The sequence below is a fragment of the Vigna umbellata genome, chromosome 4 (assembly GCF_029865625.1).
Source record: "Vigna umbellata cultivar VRB3 chromosome 4, Vumbellata_1.0, whole genome shotgun sequence".
Lineage (NCBI taxonomy): Eukaryota > Viridiplantae > Streptophyta > Magnoliopsida > Fabales > Fabaceae > Vigna > Vigna umbellata.
Genome location: NC_142168.1, coordinates 71,274,546 through 71,294,426, shown reverse-complemented (window position 1 = coordinate 71,294,426; position 19,881 = coordinate 71,274,546).

The following is a 19,881-nucleotide window of genomic DNA, read 5'->3' as shown; positions in this document are numbered from 1 at the left end:
TCTCCGGTACCCTTGATTCTACCTTTGTTGTTATCCCCATAAGTCACAAATCCTTGCTTTTTCTTCTCAAAAGAAATGAATCTTTTCTTGTCACCGGTCATGTGTCTTGAACATCCACTGTCAAGATACCACAATGACTTCTTTGACTTAGTAGATTCCTACAAAACAAATTAGCAAGAGTTTTAGGTCCCCAATCTAATTATGGGTCCTTGAGGTTAGTTCATGCAAGTATAAATCATTTTACAACTTTAACCCATGCATATTTACCATTTGGAACACCAAAATGTTTAATGTTGCATTTGTTTGATGTGTGTCCATGCTTCATACAGTAAAAACAACAAGCATTGCTTACTTTGTTTTTAATAAAAGTCCCTTTTCCAACCCAAACTCTACGAGTTCTTCTTACTTTGGACTTATTTATTTGATGCATATTTCTATTTTCAACATTGCTTTTCTTAAGGTTTATCTTAGCATGTGAATTATTCTTGGTTTCCTTTGCAAGTAATTTTTCAAGTATATCAATATCAAACATATGATTCTTACAAGACAAGCATTCAACAGGTTCAACAGTAGCATTTGCATCAGATAATTTTGTTTCTAAAGAACTAACTTTATTTTTTAAGACAACTTCATCATCAAGCAACTTTTCATAATTCAATTTTAATTCATTGTGCTCTTTCTTAAGTTTTTTATGTGCAGCATCAAGTTTTTCAGATTCAATCAACAATTCACAGAAGGCCTTTTGCATGTCTAATTCACTAGATTCAAAGCTGGAATCACTTACTTGGCTTCCAGTATCTTCTGAGTCAGCCATTAGACAAATATTGGCTTCTTCATCTGAATCACTTGAGCTTGTTGAGCTAGATGCATTGTCTTCCCAAACTATGTATGCTTTCTTTTTCCTTTGAAATTTTCTTTCCTTCTTGTCTTCACTTTTCTTGCTTTTTGGACACTCAGATTTTACGTGCCCTCTTTCTCCACAACCGAAGCACTTTACGTTTGATGGAGATTCTGGACTTTCTTTCCTATCTTTGTGAAACTTGTCCTTTCCCTTTGCTTTCATGAACTTTGCAAATTTTTTTATCATCAAGCTCATGTTTTCTTCATCATCAGAATCATCTTCTTTGATCCTTTTAGAGCTTTTTCCTTTAGATATTTCAGACTTGAAAGCTAGAGTTTTCCTTTTGCCTTGATCCTCTTCAGCAGTCAATCTTCTCAGCTCAAGTTCATGCTCACGGAGCTTTCCAAACAAGATTGGCATTGACATCTGAGTAAGATTTTGAGATTCCGAGATGGCAGTCACCTTTGGTTGCCAAGACCTGTCCAGAGATTTCAGAATTTTCACATTAAGTTCATCAGTATCAAAAGTCTTACCCAACCATGTTAAATGATTCACAATATGAGTGAATCGTTTTTGAACGTCAGAGATAGTTTCTCCAGGTTGCATTCTGAACATCTCATATTCCTGAATGAGAGTGTTCTTCCTAGCGCGCTTCACGTCCTCTGTTCCTTCATGAGTGACTCTGAGGACTTCCCACATTTCCTGTGCTGTCTTACACACTGAAATTCTATAAAATTCATCAAGTACAACAACAGATGAAATTATATTGCGAGCTTTAATATCAAACTGAGCTCGTCTATTTTCTTCAGCAGTCCAATTAAAATAAAGTTTTTCAGTCTCTACACCATCAACAGTATTCATAGGAATATAAGGGCCATTTTGTACAGCTTCCCAGATACCTCTATCAACAGACCCCATAAAAATCTCCATTCTCACTTTCCAAAAAGCATAGTTATCACTAGTAAACAATGGAGGTCTGTTAATGGAAGCACCCTCAGCATATACATGGTTTTGATTGTGACCGTCCATTTTCGCAAATGTTGAAAAACTATCAAAGCAAGCTCTGATACCAATTGATGGTATCGGAGGGGGTATTTTTCGAAGAGTATAGCGCAGCGGAATTAAAACTCAGAGAGCGGAAAGCGTGTTCGATCACAATTAAAAATAATTTGATCCTTTTAGTAAAAATAATTTTCTTTCAGAAAATTAATCAAACAGTTGATATACGTAAAATAATATGAGTGTAGGGAATAAGAAGATCAACACAGAATTTTTATCCTGGTTCGAATCAAAAGATTCTACGTCCAGTCGTTAATCACTATAAATAGTGATTAACCTTTTTCACTAAAAATGGTTTAACAGATTACAAGATAATGAACAGGAATAAAATGAAAAGAACCACTCTACCAACTTGAAGAGAACCGCTCCAGCAATCGACCAACGATTCACAAGCTTCTCCTTTCACAAGACCAGGCAGAGCACCTTGCTAACTTGAAGAGAGTCTGCTCTGACTATCGACACACGATACGCGAGCCTCTCCTTTCACAAGACCAAGCAAGGGAACAATGAACAAAAAGCTCTCTAAGAACGTTCCTCTGACACACAGTGTTCTAAGCTTTCTCAGTTCAAAAAACGTTACCTTCTGATTTCTCCAAATCAAATTATATAGCCAAGTACACTGAGTGCCAAAGGTCAGCTCTCAACTGCCATGAATAATCGATTATTGTAAGTGATAATCGATTATTCAAGTCCGTTACAGGTTTTCAAAAATGTGATAATCGATTATATGAAGTGATAATCGATTATTCAAGTATGACTTGTGATAATCGATTATTGCTTAACCATAATCGATTATTCTAGTAAAAATTACAATGTTTAACATTTTCCTACTACATTCAAAATCCACAAGTTGCTTTTTTTTAAATATTTTCCTACTACATCCAAAATCTATAAGTTGCAGCATCATCAAAATACATCTTCAGGTTTACCAATACTCCTTATTGGTAACATTTACACTAAGATTAAAGTTCAAAAGCCAAAACGCTTTAGTTACAGAAATTCAATACAATACTATCAGAATAATAGAAGCTGGGACGAACGGTTTTACAAAATTAATAACCGAACGTCAGAATGGAAACTAACATCTAAACTTCTAATTCAAACGAGCGGTCTAAGGCTCGGCCTTGACTTCCACTTCAACCAGATTCTCTTCTTCAATCACGTCCTCCAAAGTGGCCTCGCCTTCTGCTCACATCCACACGAATGATCATTGCAAGACAGGACGAACGTACATAGACGATAGACAACACAAGGAAAACGAAAGGGTAAGCTTATATAATTTAATTCATACATCAACATATACACTTAACATTTCAATTCACACAACAAGTAACTTAGTATATAACAACATAGAAATATATATATATATATACTAGACAGACCGTCCGGACTGTATGAATCTGTGTAGCTACAGGCGTCCTTGCACCCGAGTGATGTAGTAACTGGGATACACTCAACAGCTGCCACTCGAGGTTAGTCCTATCCAAAGTACCCCTAAGGAATAGAACCTCCTGTCGTTCCCACACATGACATACCCCCTCTACGTGAGGATGGTACTCACGGAACATCAGGATGGACCAGCCAGCATTAGCATGACCATAGTCATACTTTACAAAATTCCATAATCAACATATATGAGTCGTTCCTCCCTGGAACGCTCGTCCAAAATCCATAATCGTATAATCACTCAATATAGTATTCACACTTCAAGTCCTTATAATTTATCATCAATTTCATCTTTAGATTTAAGAGCATAAAATAACGAACGTTCAGCCCTCTGAAGAATTAGGACGAACGTCAAGAGAATGTATTGAACGAACGAAGAAGTCTGTAACGATCGTTACTATCTATGCGGTCAGTTAAATGAACTAACTCGTTTGGATGTACACTGGTACTTAAAGAAAATTTCATTATGAAGACCTTAGACCAGATCCAATGTAAGAAGGAGAGTCAAAATATTTAGAACTATCTGTGTAGTAATTCGCATATGGAAGACCGATGCCAGTAATTGAACGAACGTGAGGAAAGGTGAATATTATAATACTTGAACGAACGCTAGTTTATCAAAGTGGTTATTCAATAATACGAGCGCTTGGTATAAGACCGAGCACCACTTATGACGAACGCTAGGTAGATGACCGAGCACCAATTATGACGAACGCTTAGTACAAGACCGAGCGCTACTTAGGACAAACGCTTGGTATAAGACCGAGCGCTATTTAGGACGAACGCTTGGTATAAGACCGAGCGCTATTTAGGACGAACGCTTGGTATAAGTGATGAGTCGATATTTTACTGACTTCACTTAGTTTATTGTGCTAGAATTAATCAGGGAATTGTGCTTAAATGTCCGATATTTTCCCGTTTTCACCAATTGTGCTTAATTTGATCGGAAATTCAAATTTTAATTAATTTGAATTATTTGAGCTAATTATTTGCATTATTAATTATAGGGAAATTATTGGATAATAATTTGGGACATTTGGAAAAACATTCACACAGTTTGCTTAGAAGAACTTGCACTGCATTTATTTATTCTGTGTGTTGATAAATATTTTTCTTGAATTTGTAATAGCTAAGGTCCATTGGAAAATTAATTTTGGAAGAGGGGCCCACATTGAAGCACACGGTCCAGAGAAATGGTGAGCTGTCACGGAGTGAGAAAATGAAGAATTGATTTTGGCTTGTTATTGGAGGGGTGCACACGGTTTGCAGCACTCACGGTCCAGCTGCTAGCTCCAGGCTGCACACACACACGACCCACAAGAAAGCAGCCACGGTGGCAACTAGAAGGGGTGCATCCAGTAGCGTCCAGGAGGCATCACCGTGAAGGAGCTTCACGGTCCAGCACAGTCCAACAAGCAGAGGATTTCCGGAAGCAGCTTGAGAAACGTGGTGCTGGAAGAAGTCCAGAGATGGCATGCACGGTTATGGCCCAAAGCACACATCAACACACGCGGAAGCGGCTTGGGAATGAAAGCGGGTGCTGGAAGAAAGAAAGGCACCGAGCTGGAAGGGGACACTGGTATTTTGGGCTCTCTCGGTTTTTGAAGAGGAGGAGAATGGGTTGAAGAAGGGCATCACTGGACGGACGAGTTACAACAGCCACATGGGACGTGAAGGAGGTGCTGGCAGCAAAATGTTTCTTCATTATCCAGCAGCTCCAGCACAACAAAGGGGTGCACACGTAAGGCAACAGTGAAGTAGGAGGTGCAGCCAATAAATTAAAAAGCACATGACCCTGGAGCTGCAGGCACACGAAAAGACCTACATCACAGATCTTTCACTTTTAAAAAAGAAAAAAGAAAAGGGGGTCTCGGCCTGGAGGAGGGTATCACGCTTCATGAGGGAGCCGCCACTGGCCATTCTCTAAGTTTTTTTTTATGTTTTTCGTAGGCTTGTGCTTGGAACGTTTCTGAAAAAAATGTAAAAACTGGGAGGTGTATTCACGCTATTACAATTTATAGAAGGGAAGAACAACACTCTGGGTTTTTCAGTTTTTATGCACTTTGATTGAAGTCTTTTATTTCTTGACTGGAACGCTGTTTTTGGATGATGAATTAAGAGCTGATTTTTACTTCTATTTGCTGATTTACTCATGGCCACTTTATTTTGAGAATGAAGCAAGCTGGTAGGTGAAGTGTGTGGAAGCACACGACCCTTTTCATTTTTTGCTGGAGAAGCTTTATGCTTGGTGGCAGGGAGAGATCACGTTCAGCATTTAATGAGGCGCTGATTTCATCTGAAAAGAAATGAATTCCAACGCTGCTACTTGGAGTGATATTTCTCCTTTAGAGATTCACGTTGATTTGGATGAACAGTGCCATCATTTTACTGCTCATGCATTCTCATTTTTACGCCAGCATTTTAATAGCATTTCTAGTTCAGTCAATAGCATTTTAATAGTATTAATTGCAAGTGTTAAATTTATGCATTCCAATTTTATTCCAACGCTTTGCATTGAATGTTTGACTCCAAAGTTGCTTTCTCATTTCAGATGCCGTGTGCATTTAATTATAAAATTGGTTCAAGCACTTGTGATTTGTCTTTTAATTTGTTTTAGCTCTTAAAAAAAAAGTCTCTTTACATTTTGTTGATGCTTAAATCGGTGGTGGTTTTGTTTTACAATTTCCAAGTTTATTCCCATGCGCATTTAATTTGTCAGCTCATCGTTGCATGTTTACAGCTTGAATTGTGTTTGGGTATTTATCTGTTGTAATTTTCATTTTAATGTTTTTATTCATGATCGGTTGTGTTTAATTCCCAGTTTTAATTTAAATTTAATTTTCCGCATCAAACCAAAACACTTTCAAACCCCACCCACTACGTGTTGATCCGAGACTGAACCAAATTTGGTCCTTGAGAGACGACCTAGGAGTCACTTCCTAGTACTGTACTGCATTATTCTATGCACAACTTTTGTTGGGAGGTGCGACCCTCTCATCAAAATGGCGCCGCTGCCGGGGACCAACGGTTCAGTCTTAGGTCTTTTTGTGGTGTTTGTGTGTGTTGTGTTTTGTCTTGTGTTGTGATGTGATGTGATGTTCTGTTTTGTGTGTGCGTGTTGCATGTATAAATGTGTTGTGTTTTATTTGTTTCGTGATTTTTAGTATTCTTCTTTTTCCATGTCTACCTATTTTGATTTCGTGAATACTGCTTGTTTTGCTAGTGCCTCTGATTATGATTCTCCTTCTGCATGTTACTCTGATTGTAATTCATATTCTGCTGATGTCTATGTTGAGAACAATATGACTCATCCTCTAATTTCTGAGAGTGCTCTTTGTGAGCCGGTTTCACTTAAGGAGGATGATCTTCATTGCGATCTCACCCCTGGACTGATACATTTGCTGCCTAAGTTTCATGGTTTTGCAGGAGAATGCCCACACAGACATTTGGAGGAGCTCCATATCATGTGCTCTTCAATGAAGCCTCCAGATGTCCCTCTTGATTACATTTTCTTGAGCGCGTTTCCGCATTCATTACAAGGAGCAGCTAAGGATTGGAAAGACTCTCTTCCTCTGAGATCCGTTACCGATTGGGGATATCTTGAGCATCAGTTTCTGAGTAAATTTTCCCTTGTGCAATATGCTTGCAGCAACGGTCTTGGATGGAATGACCCTACCTTGGGATGGTATGATGCTCCACAGCATCAATATCAAGAACCACCATTCCAGAGTACTTTTATGCCTCCACCAGTCCAGCAATACCAAAGTCAGCAATATGATACTCCTGTCCAAATAGCTCCTCAGCCTTCTACTTCTGAGCCTACATTGCAGGAGTTGTTGGAGCATATGACCATGCAGAACCTTCAGTTTCAGCAAGAGAACATGCAGTTCCAGCAAGAAATAGGAGCTGCCATTCAGAGTATGACTGATCAGATAGGGCAGATGGCCACTCAACTCACTGAGGAACAGTCTCAAGATTCAGAGTTACCATTTCAGACTATTCAGATCCCAGATGATGTTAGTGGCATCAACATAGAAGATGGGGAGAAGAGTCATGAGCTTACTACTGTGCCATCTACTTTCCCATCATCCTATGTCCCTACTCTTGCTCCTGAGGAGAGTGATGAGTATTTTGAGGAGCAGGCAGAAATCAACAGTAACCCTGAACCAGGTAGACCACCTTCATCTTCCCACACTTTAGCAATCTTCAAGGAAGAGGAGGTAAGCATACCTCAATTTGATTATATTGATGATTATGTTGTTGAGAGGTATGCTGATGATTATATTGTTGTTGAGTCTGATTTTAATTTTCCCTCTATGCATGATGAGAACCAATTTTTGCTGTCGCATCCGAATGTTTATTCCCCATGCATTGAACATGAATCTGAATCTGTAGTTGATGTTGCTTGCGATTTTGAAATTGATTCATGTTCTGAGGATGTATCTGAGGTTCAGTCTGTTACACTTGGATTGGGTGTTATACCCCTGCATGTAATTTCTGTACGAAGTGGAGGAAGTGCAGGAAGTGGACGAAATGGACGAAGAAGATGAAGAAGTGGACGAAGTCGATGAAATGGATGAAGTGGAGGAAGTAGAGGAAGTGGAGGAAGTGGAGGAAGTGGACGAAGTGCACGAACTTTACGAAGTGGACGAAGTGGACGAAGTGGACGAAGTGGACGAAGTGGACGAATTAGACGAAGTGGACGAAGTGGACGAAGTGGACGAAATGGATGAAATGGAGGAAGTGGAGGAAGTAGAGGAAGTGGACAAAGTGGACGATGTGGACGAAGTGCACGAACTTGACGTAGTTGAAGAAGTGGACGAAGTGGACAAAGTGAACGAAGTGGAGGAAATGGAGGAAGTGGACGAAATGGAAGAAGAAGATGAAGAAGTGGACGAAGTGGACGAACTAGAGGAAGTAGAGGAAGTGGAGGAAGTGGAGGAAGTGGCAAAGTGGACGAAGTGGACGAAGTGCATGAAGTGGACGAAGTGGTCGAAGTGGATGAGATGGAGGAAGTGGAGGAAGTAGAGAAAGTGGACGACGTGGACGATGTGGACGAAGTTGACAAAGTTGACGAAGTGGAAGAAGTGGAGGAAGTGGAGGAAGTGGAGGAAGTGGACGATGTTAAGGAAGTGGAGGAAGTGGACGAAATGGAAGAAGAAGATGAAGAAGTGGACGAAGTGGATGAAGTAGATGAAGTTGAGGAAGTAAAGGAAGTGGACGATGTTGAGGAAGTGGAGGAAGTGGATGAAGTTGGATGAAGTAGATGAAGTGGATGAAGTAGAGGAAGTGGAGGAAGTAGAGGAAGTGGATGATGTAGAGGAAGTGGAGGAAGTGAACGGACTTGACGAAGTGGACGAAATAAACGAAATGGACGAAGTTGACGAAGTGGAAGAAGTGGAGGAAATGAATGAAGTCGAGGAAGTGGACGAAGTTGAGGGAGTGGAGGAAGTCAAAGAAGTTGACGGAGTGGACGAAGTGGAAGAAGTTGACGAAGTTGACGAAGTGGATTAAGAAAATGAAGTGGACGAAGAAGATGAAGAAGTGGATGAAGTGGATGAATTGGAGGAAGTTGAGGAAGTAGAGGAAATGGAGGAAATGGAGGAAGTGGTGGAAGTGGACGAAGTGGACGAAGTGGACGAAGGGGACCAACTTGACGAAGTCCACAAAGTGCATGAAGTGGACGAAGTTGAAGAAGAAGATGAAGAAGTAAATGAAGTGGATGAAGCGGAGGAAGTGGACAAAATGGAGGAGGTGGACGAAGTGCACGAACTTGACGAAGTGGAGGAAGTGGAAGAAGTGGACGAAATGGACGAAGTGGACGAAGTGGAAGAAGTGGATGAAACGGACACAGTTGATGAAGTGGACGAAGTGCACGAAGTTGACGAAGGTGACGAAGTGGACGAATTTGACGAAGTGGACGAAGTGGAGGAAGTGGAAGAAGATGAAGAAGTGGACGAAGTGGATGAAGTGGAGGAAGTGGAGAAAGTATACGAAATGGAGGTAGTGGACGAAGTGGACGACCTTGACGAAGTGGACAAAGTGGAGGAAGTGGACGAAGTGGAGGAAGTGGACGAAGTGGAGGATGTGGAGGAAGTGGAGGAAGTGCACGAAGTGAAGGAAGTGGATAAACTAAAGGAAGTCGAGGAGGCAGACGAAGTGGAAGAAGTGGACGAAGTGAACGAAGTGAAGGAAGTGGACGAAGTGGAAGAATAAGATGAAGTGGAGGAAGTGGACAAAGTGCACGAACTTGAGGAAGTTGACAAAGTGGACAAAGTGGACGAAATGGAGGAAGTGGACAAAGTGGACGAAGTGGAGGAAGTGGATGAAGTGGACGAACTTGACGAAGTGGACAAAGTGGATGAAGTGGAGGAAGTGGAGGAAATGCAGGAAGTGGAGGAAGTCGACAATGTGGACGAAGTGGATGAAGTAGATGAAGTGGAGGAAGTAAAGGAAGTGGATGATGTAGAGGAAGTGGAGGAAGTGGACGAACTTGACGAAGTGGACGAAATAAACGAAGTGGACGAAGTTGACGAAGTGGAGGAAGTGAATGAAGTCGAGGAAGTGGACGAAGTTGAGGGAGTGGAGGAAGTGGACGAAGTTGAGGGAGTGGAGGAAGTCGACGAAGTTGACGGAGTGGACGAAGTGGAAGAAGTTGACGAAGTGGACGAAGTGGAGGAAGAAAACGAAGTGGACGAAGAAGGTGAAGAAGTGGACGAAGTGGATGAAGTGGAGGAAATGGAGGAAGTAGACGAAATGGAGGAAGTGGTGGAAGTGGACGAAGTGGACGAAGGGAGCCAACTTGACAAAGTTGACGAAGTGCATGAAGTGGATGAAGTTGAAGAAGAAGATGAAGAAGTGGACGAAGTGGATGAAGTGGAGGAAGTGGACGAAATAGAGGAAGTGGACGAAGTGGACGAAGTGGAAGAAGTGGACGAAATGGACGAAGTGGACGAAGGGGACGAAGTGGAAGAAGATGAAGAAGTGGATGAAGTGGAGGAAGTGGAGAAAGTGGACGAAATGGAGGAAGTGGAGGAAGTGGACGAAGTGGACGAAGTGAACGACCTTGACGAAGTGGAGAAAGTGGATGAAGTGGAGGAAGTGGACGAAGTGGAGGAAGTGGACGAAGTGCACAAACTTTACGAAGTTGAGGAAGTGGACGAAGTGGAAGAAGTGGACAAAGTGAAGGAAGTGGATAAAATAGAGGAAGTCGAGGAAGCAGACGAAGTGGAAGAAGTGGACGAAGTAAGGGAAGTGAAGGAAGTGGACGAAGTGGAAGAAGAAGATGAAGTGGAGGAAGTGGACGAAGTGCACGAACTTGAGGAATTTGACGAAGTGGACAAAGTCGACGAACTGGACAAAGTGGATGAAGTGGAGGAAGTGGAGGAAGTGGAGGAAGTGGAGGAAGTGGAGGAAGTGGACGAAATGGAGGAGGTGGAGGAAGTGGACGAAGTGGACAAACTTGATGAAGTGGACAAAGTGGAAGAAGTGGACGAATTGGACGAAGTTGACGAAGTTGACGAAGTGGACGAAGTGCAGGTAGTGGAGGAAGTGGACGAAGTTGAGGAAGTGGAAGAAGTGAAGGAAGTGAATGAATTGGTGGAAGTGGAGGATGTTGAGGAAGTGGATGAAGTGGAGGAAGTGGAGGAAGTGGACGAAGTGGAGGAAGTGGACGAAGTAGACGAAGTTGACGAAGTGGAGGAAGTGGACGACGTGGACGAAATGCACGAACTCGACGAAGTTGACGAAGTGGACGAAGTGGACGGAGTGGATGAAGTGGAGGAAGTGGACGAAGTGGAAGAAGTGGACGAAGTGAAGGAAGTGGACAAAGTGGACGAAGTGGAGGAAGTAGAGAAAGTGGAGGAAGTAGAGGAAGTGGACGAAGTAGACGAACTTGACGAAGTGGAGGACATGGACGAAGTTGACAAAGTTGACAAAGTGGAAGAAGTGGAGGAGGTGGAGGAAGTGGACGATGTTGAGGAAGTGGAGGAAGTGGACGAAGTTCACGGAGTGGACGAAGTGGAAGAAGTTGAAGAAGTGGAGGAAGTGGAGGAAGTGGACGAAATTGAAGCAGAAGATGAAGAAGTGGACGAAGTGGATGCAATGGATGAAGTGGAGTAAGTAGAGGAAATGGAGGAAGTGGAGGAAGTGGTCGAAGTGGACGAAGTGAACGAAGTGGACGAAGTGCACGAACTTCACGAAATGGACGAAGTGCACGAACTTGACGAAGTGAACGATGTGGACGAATTGGATAAAGTGGAAGAAGAAGATCAAGGAGTGGACGAAGTGGACAAAGTTGATGAAGTGGAGGAAGTAAACGAAGTGGACGAAGTGGAGGAAGTGGTGGAAGTAGACGAAGTGCACGAACTTTACGAAGTTGACGAAGTGGACGAAGTTGACAAAGTGAATGAAGTGGAGCAAGTGGAGGAAGTGGACAAAGTGGATGAAGTGGACGAAGTTGACGAAGTGGAGGAAAGGGAAAAAGTGGACGAAGTGGACGAATTTGAGGATGTGGAGGAAGTGGAAAAAGTGGACGAAGTGGAAGCGGAAGATGAAGAAGTGGACGAAGGGGACGAAGTGGAGGAAGTGGAGGAAGTGGAGGAAGTGGAGGAAGTGGATGAAGTGGACGAAGTGGACGAAGTTGACGAAGTGGAAGAAGTGGAGGAAGTGAATGAAGTGGAGGAAATGGACGATGTTGAGGAAGTGGATGAAGTTGACGAAGTGGACGACGTGGAGGAAGTTGACGAAGTGGACGAAGTGCACGAACTTGACGAAGTTGACGAAGAGGATGAGATTGACGAGGTGGACGAAGTTGAAGAAGAAAATGAAGAAGTGGAGGAAGTGGACTAAGTGGAGGAAGTGGAGGAAGTGGACGAAATGGAGGAAGTGGAGGAAGTGCACGAAGTTGACGAACTTGACGAAATGGACGAAGTGGATGAAGTGGACGAAATGATCGAAGTGGACGATGTGGACGAAGTACACGAATGTGACGAAGTTGACAAAGTGGATGAAGTGGAAGAGGAAGATGAAGAAGTGGACGAAGTGGATGAAGTGGAGGAAGTCAACGAAGTGGACGATTGATAGACAAATTTATGAACACCAAAATATGATGTCACAAACTTGTTTTTCAATCGGCAAGTATGACCGAATCGTTCAAGTAATAAACTTGGTAAGACCAAGTATCGTTCTTCCCAAAGGACTCACGGCCTAGTTTAGTTGTGTGGTTTATTGATTAGCTAAGACTTAAAGACGAAATATTTGGATTTTATATGCAAAAGACGAAAATTAAATATGTATGCATGAAGTTTTGATCAATGGCAAAAGCAAAAGATAAACACTTTCAATGAAATATATGTATGAATATGTTGTTTGGGGTCAATTTCATCTTATCCACTCTCATATATTTTAGGAATTCAACATTCAAATCATCATTGTTAATGCCACTCTCTAAATTACCTTGTCAAGAAGGCCTATCCCTAATTACAAGTTCATACGATTCCTAGCATTCCTAATGATTAGTTCATAAGTGCAAGAGCTTAACGACAACCAATATAATATTGGGAGAAATTCCCCGGATCTAGACTTCCCCGTACGTGCCCGTATCGGCAAAACCAATAATCATGCATCGAATGAGTTAAACAATGCAAGCATTAAGCAAAGAAGAAAAACCCTAACTAATGATGAAAGAAAGCATAGATCTTAAATAAAAGATGTAAAAACAAATTCCATATATGAGAGCTTCAAAAGATTACATTGATTCCCCAACAAACATACAGAGTTTAGTTCACCATATTCATGGTGAACCTAGATGAATAACAATGAAAGAATGAAAGATAAAACCCTAAAAAGGTGAAGAGGAAGCCTCAGCATCCAAGATCCTCCTTCAAAGGGGTGGAAGAGAGAGTGTTTTCTTCGTTCCAGCCAAAGATACCAAACCCTAGGAAAGCCCTAAAGGTTATATATTATTCGTAAATTACAGAAAATTAGGTCCAAGCCCATAAAAGTGCCGCTCAGCGGTAAAGTACCGCTCAGCGGTAAGTGCGTGAGTCGTTTCTTCCCCTCAGCGGCCATTTTGCCCCTCAGCGGACCTCCCGTAAGCTCCTGATTGCCGCTCAGCGGTAAACTGCCGCTGAAGCGGTGACTTCGGCTTCGCCTTTTGCACTTTTTGATGTCTTTTCTGATTCCATCTCTCTCCTTCTTCACTTCTTTCACCAAATTCACCTTAAAACCTGCACAAAAACACTGAAATCAAGCATAAACCTGTCCAGCTCTCTTATTTCTGAAAATATGGATAAAAGCATGATTTCAAGCTAGTTTCTAAGTGTAAAGGTTGCTTTTTGTGTCAATTTTAAGCATGAAAATAACAGTTTTTCAACTGTTATCACAACCCCAAACTTAGAACTTTGCTTGTCCTCAAGCAAACAAGATGTAACTCAATCTTCAACCAATTCATATGATGGTTCACTCATTCAAAAATCGTCTTTTTAGATAAGTAAAAACTTCAATCAAACTTATGACCAAGAGTTCAATCACGATGTGCACATGCTTTAGTGTTTCACAAAGTCAGTTAATACCCAACAAATGCTCTTTTTCATGAATGACCAATCAATTAAGCATCGATGTTCATGTGCTAATGGAATATTTCCTCACTAGGTAAAGTATTTCACTCAACACACAAGTGTATAAAAGGTGATCACTCATTTACTCTACTATCACAATGTCACATGAATCAACTTTGCCTTTCATTTTACCACAATCAAAAACATTCACAAGCATGCATCATCACAAGGACTTTTCAATGGCTTATAATGTGGCTGGGCTAACAAGAAAATTGGTTTTTCTGGATCGCAAAATCCTTGAATTAAGAGAATCATAACACACAATTATTCTTATTTTTCCCAACTTGCCTTTGCATTTGCATTGAGCTTTACTTCTTTTTCTTTTCTTTTCTTTTTCTTTGCCTATACTTCCTTTTTGGCTCTTAGCTCAATGCTTTTCCTTTTTCATGTTTTCCCAACAACCCCAAACTTGAACATTTAACAATACCACACAAGATCTTCTACTTAACTCAAGGTAAAGATTTTCAATCAAGGGTTTCAGTGTATGTTCAAGGCTAAGGGTTCAAAGGATAGAACAATAAGTGTTCTCTTTTAGTGGGCTAACTTTATGAATTTGGCCAATAAAAAGGGTTCCAACAAACGGCCTTGGTCATATGATGCAAAACAAGCAATTGATTCAATCATAGAAAACCTGGGCAAAATCATTCATGCTTTCAGAGTAATAGCATTTAAATATAACAACTCTGGAGCTCAAAACCTCACATATAAGTGACGATGTTGAGGAAGTGGACGAAGTGCACGAACTTGACGAAGTTGAATAAGTGGACGAAGTGGACGACGTGGACGAAGTGCACAAAGTGGACGAAGTGGAGGAAGTGGACGAAGTGGACGAAATCGACGAGAGGGAGCAAGTGGACGAAGTAAAGCAAGTGGAGGAAGTGGAGGAAGTGGAGGAAGTAGAGGAAGTGGAGAAAGTGGAGGAAGTGGAGGAAGGGGACGAGGTGGACTAAGTGGACGAGGTGGACCATGTGGACGATGTGGACGTAGTCGACGAAGTGGACATAGTGGACGAAGTTGAGGAAGTGGACGACGTGGAGAAAGTGGACGAAGTGGAGGAAGTGGAGAAAGTACATGAATTGGACGAAGTGGACGAAATGGACGAAGGTTGAGAAGTGAACAAAGTGGACGAAGTGGAGGAAGCAGAGGAAGTGGAGGAAGTGGAAGAAGTGGAGTAAGTGGAGAAAGTAGATGAAGTGGACGAAGAGGACGAAGCTGACGAAGTGCACGAAGTGGACGAAGTAGACGGAGTGGAGAAAGTGGAAGAAGTGGTCGAACTGGAGGAAGTGGAGGAACTGGAGGAAGTAGATGAAGTGGACGAAGTGGATGAAGTGGACGAAGTGGACGATGTGGAGGAAGTGGAAGAGGTGGATGAAGTGGACGACGTGGACGAAGTGGAGAAAGTGGACGAAGGTTGGGACGTGGACGAAGTGGAGGAAGTGGACGAAGTGGAGAAAGTGGACAAAATGGAGGAAGTTGAGGAAGAGGAGGAAGTGGAGGAAGTGGAGGAAATGAAGAAAGTGGAGGAAGTGGAGGAAGTAGACGAAGTGGACGACGGTTGGACGAAGTGGACGAGGTGTACGAAGTGGACAAAATGGAGAAAGTTGACGTAGTGGACAAAGTAGAGGAAGTGGAGGAAGTTGACGGAGTGGACGAAGTGGAGAAAGTGGACGAAGTGGCCAAAGTGGATGAAGTGGACAAAGTGGAGAAAGTGCAGGAAATGGAGGAAGTGGAAGAAGTGGGTAAAGTGGAGGAAGGATGGGAAGTGAACGAAGTGGAAGAATTGGACGAAGTGTACGAAGTGGAGGAAGGGGACGAAGTCGACCAAGATTAAGAAGTGAACGAAGTGAACGAATTGGACGAATTGGACAAAGTGGACGAAGTGCACGAAATGGACGAGATGGACGAAATGGATGAATTGGACAAAATGGACGAAGTGCACGAAGTGGACGAAGTGGATGAAATGGACAAATTGGACGAAGTGGAGGAAGTGGAGGAAGTGAACGAAGTTGAGGAAGTGGACGAATTGGACGAAGTGGAGGAAGTGGAGGAAGTGGAGGAAGTCGGGGAAGTGGAGGAAGTGGTGGAAGTGGAGGAAGTGCAGGAGGTGGAGGAAGTGGACGAAGTGATCGAAGTGGACAAAGTGGACGAAGTGGAGGGAGTGGACGAAGTGGAGGAAGTGGACGAAGTGGATGGACGAGGTGGACGAAGTGGAAGAAGTGGACGAAGTGGGCGAGGTTGACGAAGTGGAGAAAGTGGACGAAGTGGACAAAGTGGACAAATTGGACGAAGTGGACGATGATTGAGACGTGGACGAAGTGGAGGAAGTGGACGAAGTGGAGAAAGTGGAGGAAGTGGAGGAAGTGGAGGAAGTTGAAGAAGTGGAGGAAGTTGAAGAAGTGGAGGAAGTGGAGGAAGTGGAGGAAATGGAGGAAGTGGAGGAAGTGGAGGAAGTAGACGAAGTAGACGAAGTGGACGAAGTGGACGAAGTGGACGAAGTGGACGAAGTGGACGAAGTGGACGAGGTGGACGAAGTGAAAGAAGTGGACGAGGTGGACGAAGTGGACTAAGTGGACAAAATGGAGAAAGTGGACGAAGTCGATAAAGGTTGAGAACTGAACAAAGTAGAGGAAGTGGAGGAAGTGGATGAAGTGGATGAAGAGGACGAAGCAGACGAAGGGGACGAAGTGGTGAAAGTGGAGGAAGTGGAGGAGGTGGGGGAAATGGAAGAAGTGAAGGAAGTTGAGGAAGCGGAGGAAGTGGAGGAAGTAGAGGAAAGAGAGGAAGTGGAGGAAGTGGACGAAGTAGACGAAGGTTGAGAAGTGGACAAAGTGGAGAAAATAAAGGAAGTAGAGGAAGTGGAGGAAGTAGATGAAGTGGACAAAGTGGACGAACGTTGAGAAGTGAACGAAGCGGACAAAGTGGAGAAAGTGGACGAAGTGGAGGAAGGTTGAGAAGTGAACGAAGTGGACAAATTGGGCGAAGTTTACGAAGTGGAGGAAGTGGACAAAGTGGAGGAAGTGGACGACGTTGACGAAGTGGATGGACTAGAGGAAGTGGAGAAAGTGGAAGAAGTGGACGAATTGGACGAAGTTGACAAAGTAGACGAATTGGACGAAGTTGACAAAGTGGACGAAATGGACGAAGTGGACGAAGTGGTCAAAGTGGAGGAAATGGACGAAGTTTAAGAAGTGGACGAAGTGGACGAATTGGACGAACTGTACGAAGTGGAGGAAGTGGACAAAGTGGAGGAAGTGGAGAAAGTGGAGGAAGTGGACAAATTGGACGAAGTGGAGGAAGTGAAGGAAGTGGACAAAGTGGAGGAATTGGACGAACTGTACGAAGTGGAGGAAGTGGACCAAGTGGATGAAGTTGAGGAAGTGGAGGAAGTAGAGGAAGTGGCTGAAGTGGACAAAGTGGACGAATGGGACGATGTGGATGACGGTTGAGAAGTGGACAAACTGGAGAAGGTGGACGAAGTGGACGTAGTGGAGGAAGTGGAGGAAGTGGAGGAAGTGGAGGAAGTGGAGGAAGTAGATGAAGTGGAAGAAGTGAACAAAGTGGACGAAGGATGACAAGTGAACGAGGTGGACGAAGTAGAGGAAGTGGAGGAAGTGGAGGAAGTGAAGGAAGTAGTTAAAGTGGACGAAGAGGACGAAGTGGACGAAGTGGACAAAGTGGAGGAAATGGAGGAAGTGGAGGAATTGGAAGAAGTAGAGGAAGTCGAGGAAGTGGAGGAAGTGGAGGAAGTAGAGGAAGTGGAGGTAGTAGATGAAGTGGACAAAGTGGACGATGGTTGAGAAGTGGACGAAGTGGACAAAGTGGACGAAGTGGATGAAGTGGAAGAAGTGGACGAAGTAGACGAAGTTGACAACGGTTGAGAAGTGAACGAAGTGGACGACGGTTGAGAAGTGAACGAAGTGGACGAAATGGATGAAGTGGACGAAGTCGATTAAAGGGTCGAGGTGGACGAAGGTGGAGAAGTGCACGAAGTGGACGAAGTGGAGAAGGTGGAGGAAGTGGAAGAAGTAGATGAAGTGGACGAAGTGGACAAAGTGCACGAAGTGGACGAAGTGGTGAAGGTGGACGAAGTGGAGAAAGGTTGAGAAGTGGACGATATGGACGACAGTTGAGAAGTGGATGAAGTGGAGAAAGTGGACGAAGTGGACGTTGTGGAGGAAGTGGACGAATTGGAGGAAGTGAAGGAAGGGAAGTGGACGAATTGGACGAAGTTGACAAACTGGACGAAGTGGACGAAATGGACGAAGTGGAGGAAGTGGACGAAGTGGACAAAGTGGACGAAATGGACGAAGGTTGAGAAGTGAACGAAGTTGAGGAAGTGGACGAAGTGGACAAGGTGGAGGATGTGGACAAAGTGGAAGAAGTGGACGATGTGGAGGAAGTGGAGGAAGTGGACGAAGTTGAAAAGTGGACAAAGTGAACGAAATGGACGAAGGTTGAGAAGTGAACGAAGTGGACGAATTGAACGAAATGTACGAAGTGGAGGAAGTGGAGGAAGTGGAGGAAATGGAGGAAGTCGACGAAGTGGAGGAAGTGGACGAAGTGGACGAAGCGGACGAAGTGGACGAAGTGGAAGAAGTGGAGGAAGTGGAAAAAGTGGAGTAAGTAGAGGAAGTGGAGGAAATGGAGGAAGTGGACGTAGTGGAGGAAGTGGAGGAAGTAAATGAAGTGGACGAAGTGAACGAAGTGGACGAAGGATGACAAGTGAACGAGGTGGACGAAGTAGAGGAAGTGGAGGAAGTGGAGGAAGTGAAGGAAGTAGATAAAGTGGACTAAGAGGACGAAGTGGACGAAGTGGACGCAGTGGACTTAGTGGAGGAAATGGAGGAAGTGGAGGAAGTGGAGGAATTGGAAGAAGTGGAGGAAGTGGAGGAAATGGAGGAAGTGGAGGAAGTAGATGAAGTGGACAAAGTGGAAGAAGTGGACGATGTGGAGGAAGTGGACGAAGTTGAAAAGTGGACAAAGTGGACGAAATGGACGAAGTGGAGGAAGTGGGCGAAGTGGACAAAGTGGATGAAATGGACGAAGGTTGAGAAGTGAACGAAGTGGACGAATTGGACGAAATGTACGAAGTGGAGGAAGTGGAGGAAGTGGACAAAGTGGAGGAAGTGGAGGAAGTGGAGGAAGTGGAGGAAGTGGAGGAGGTGGAGGAGGTGGAGGAAGTAGACGAAGCGCACGAAGTGGACAAACTAGAAGAAGTGGACGAAGTCGACGAAGTGGAAGAACTGGACGAAGGTTGAGAAGTTGACGAAGTGGACGAAGTGGAGAAAATGGAGGAAGTAGAGGAAGTGGAGCAAGTAGATGAAGTGGACGAAGTAGACGAAGGTTAGGAACTCAACGAAGTGGACGAAGTGGACGAAGTGGACGAAGGTTGAGAAGTGGACGAAGTGGAGAAAATGGAGGAAGTAGAGAAAGTGGAGTAAGTAGATGAAGTGGACAAAGTGGACGAAGTAGACGAACGTTGAGAAGTGAACGAAGCGGACGAAGTGGAGAAAGTGGACGAAGTGGATGAAGGTTGAGAAGTGAACGAAGTGGACAAATTGGACGAAGTGTACGAAGTGGAGGAAGTGGACGAAGGGGACGAAGTGGACAAAGTGGAGGAAGTGGACAAAGTGGAGGAAGTGGAAGAAGTTGAGGAAGTGGAGAAAGTGGAAGAAGTGGACGAATTGGACGAAGTTGACAAAGTGGACGAAGTGGACGAAATGGACGAAGTGGACAAAGTGGACGAAGTGGCGAAGGTTGAGAAGTGAACGAAGTGGACGACGTGGACGAATTGGACAAACTGTACAAAGTGGAGGAAGTGGACAAAGTGGAGGAAGTGGACGAATTGGACGAAGTGGAGGAAGTGGAGGAAGTGGACAAAGTGGAGGAGTTGGACGAAGTGGAGAAAGTGGAGGA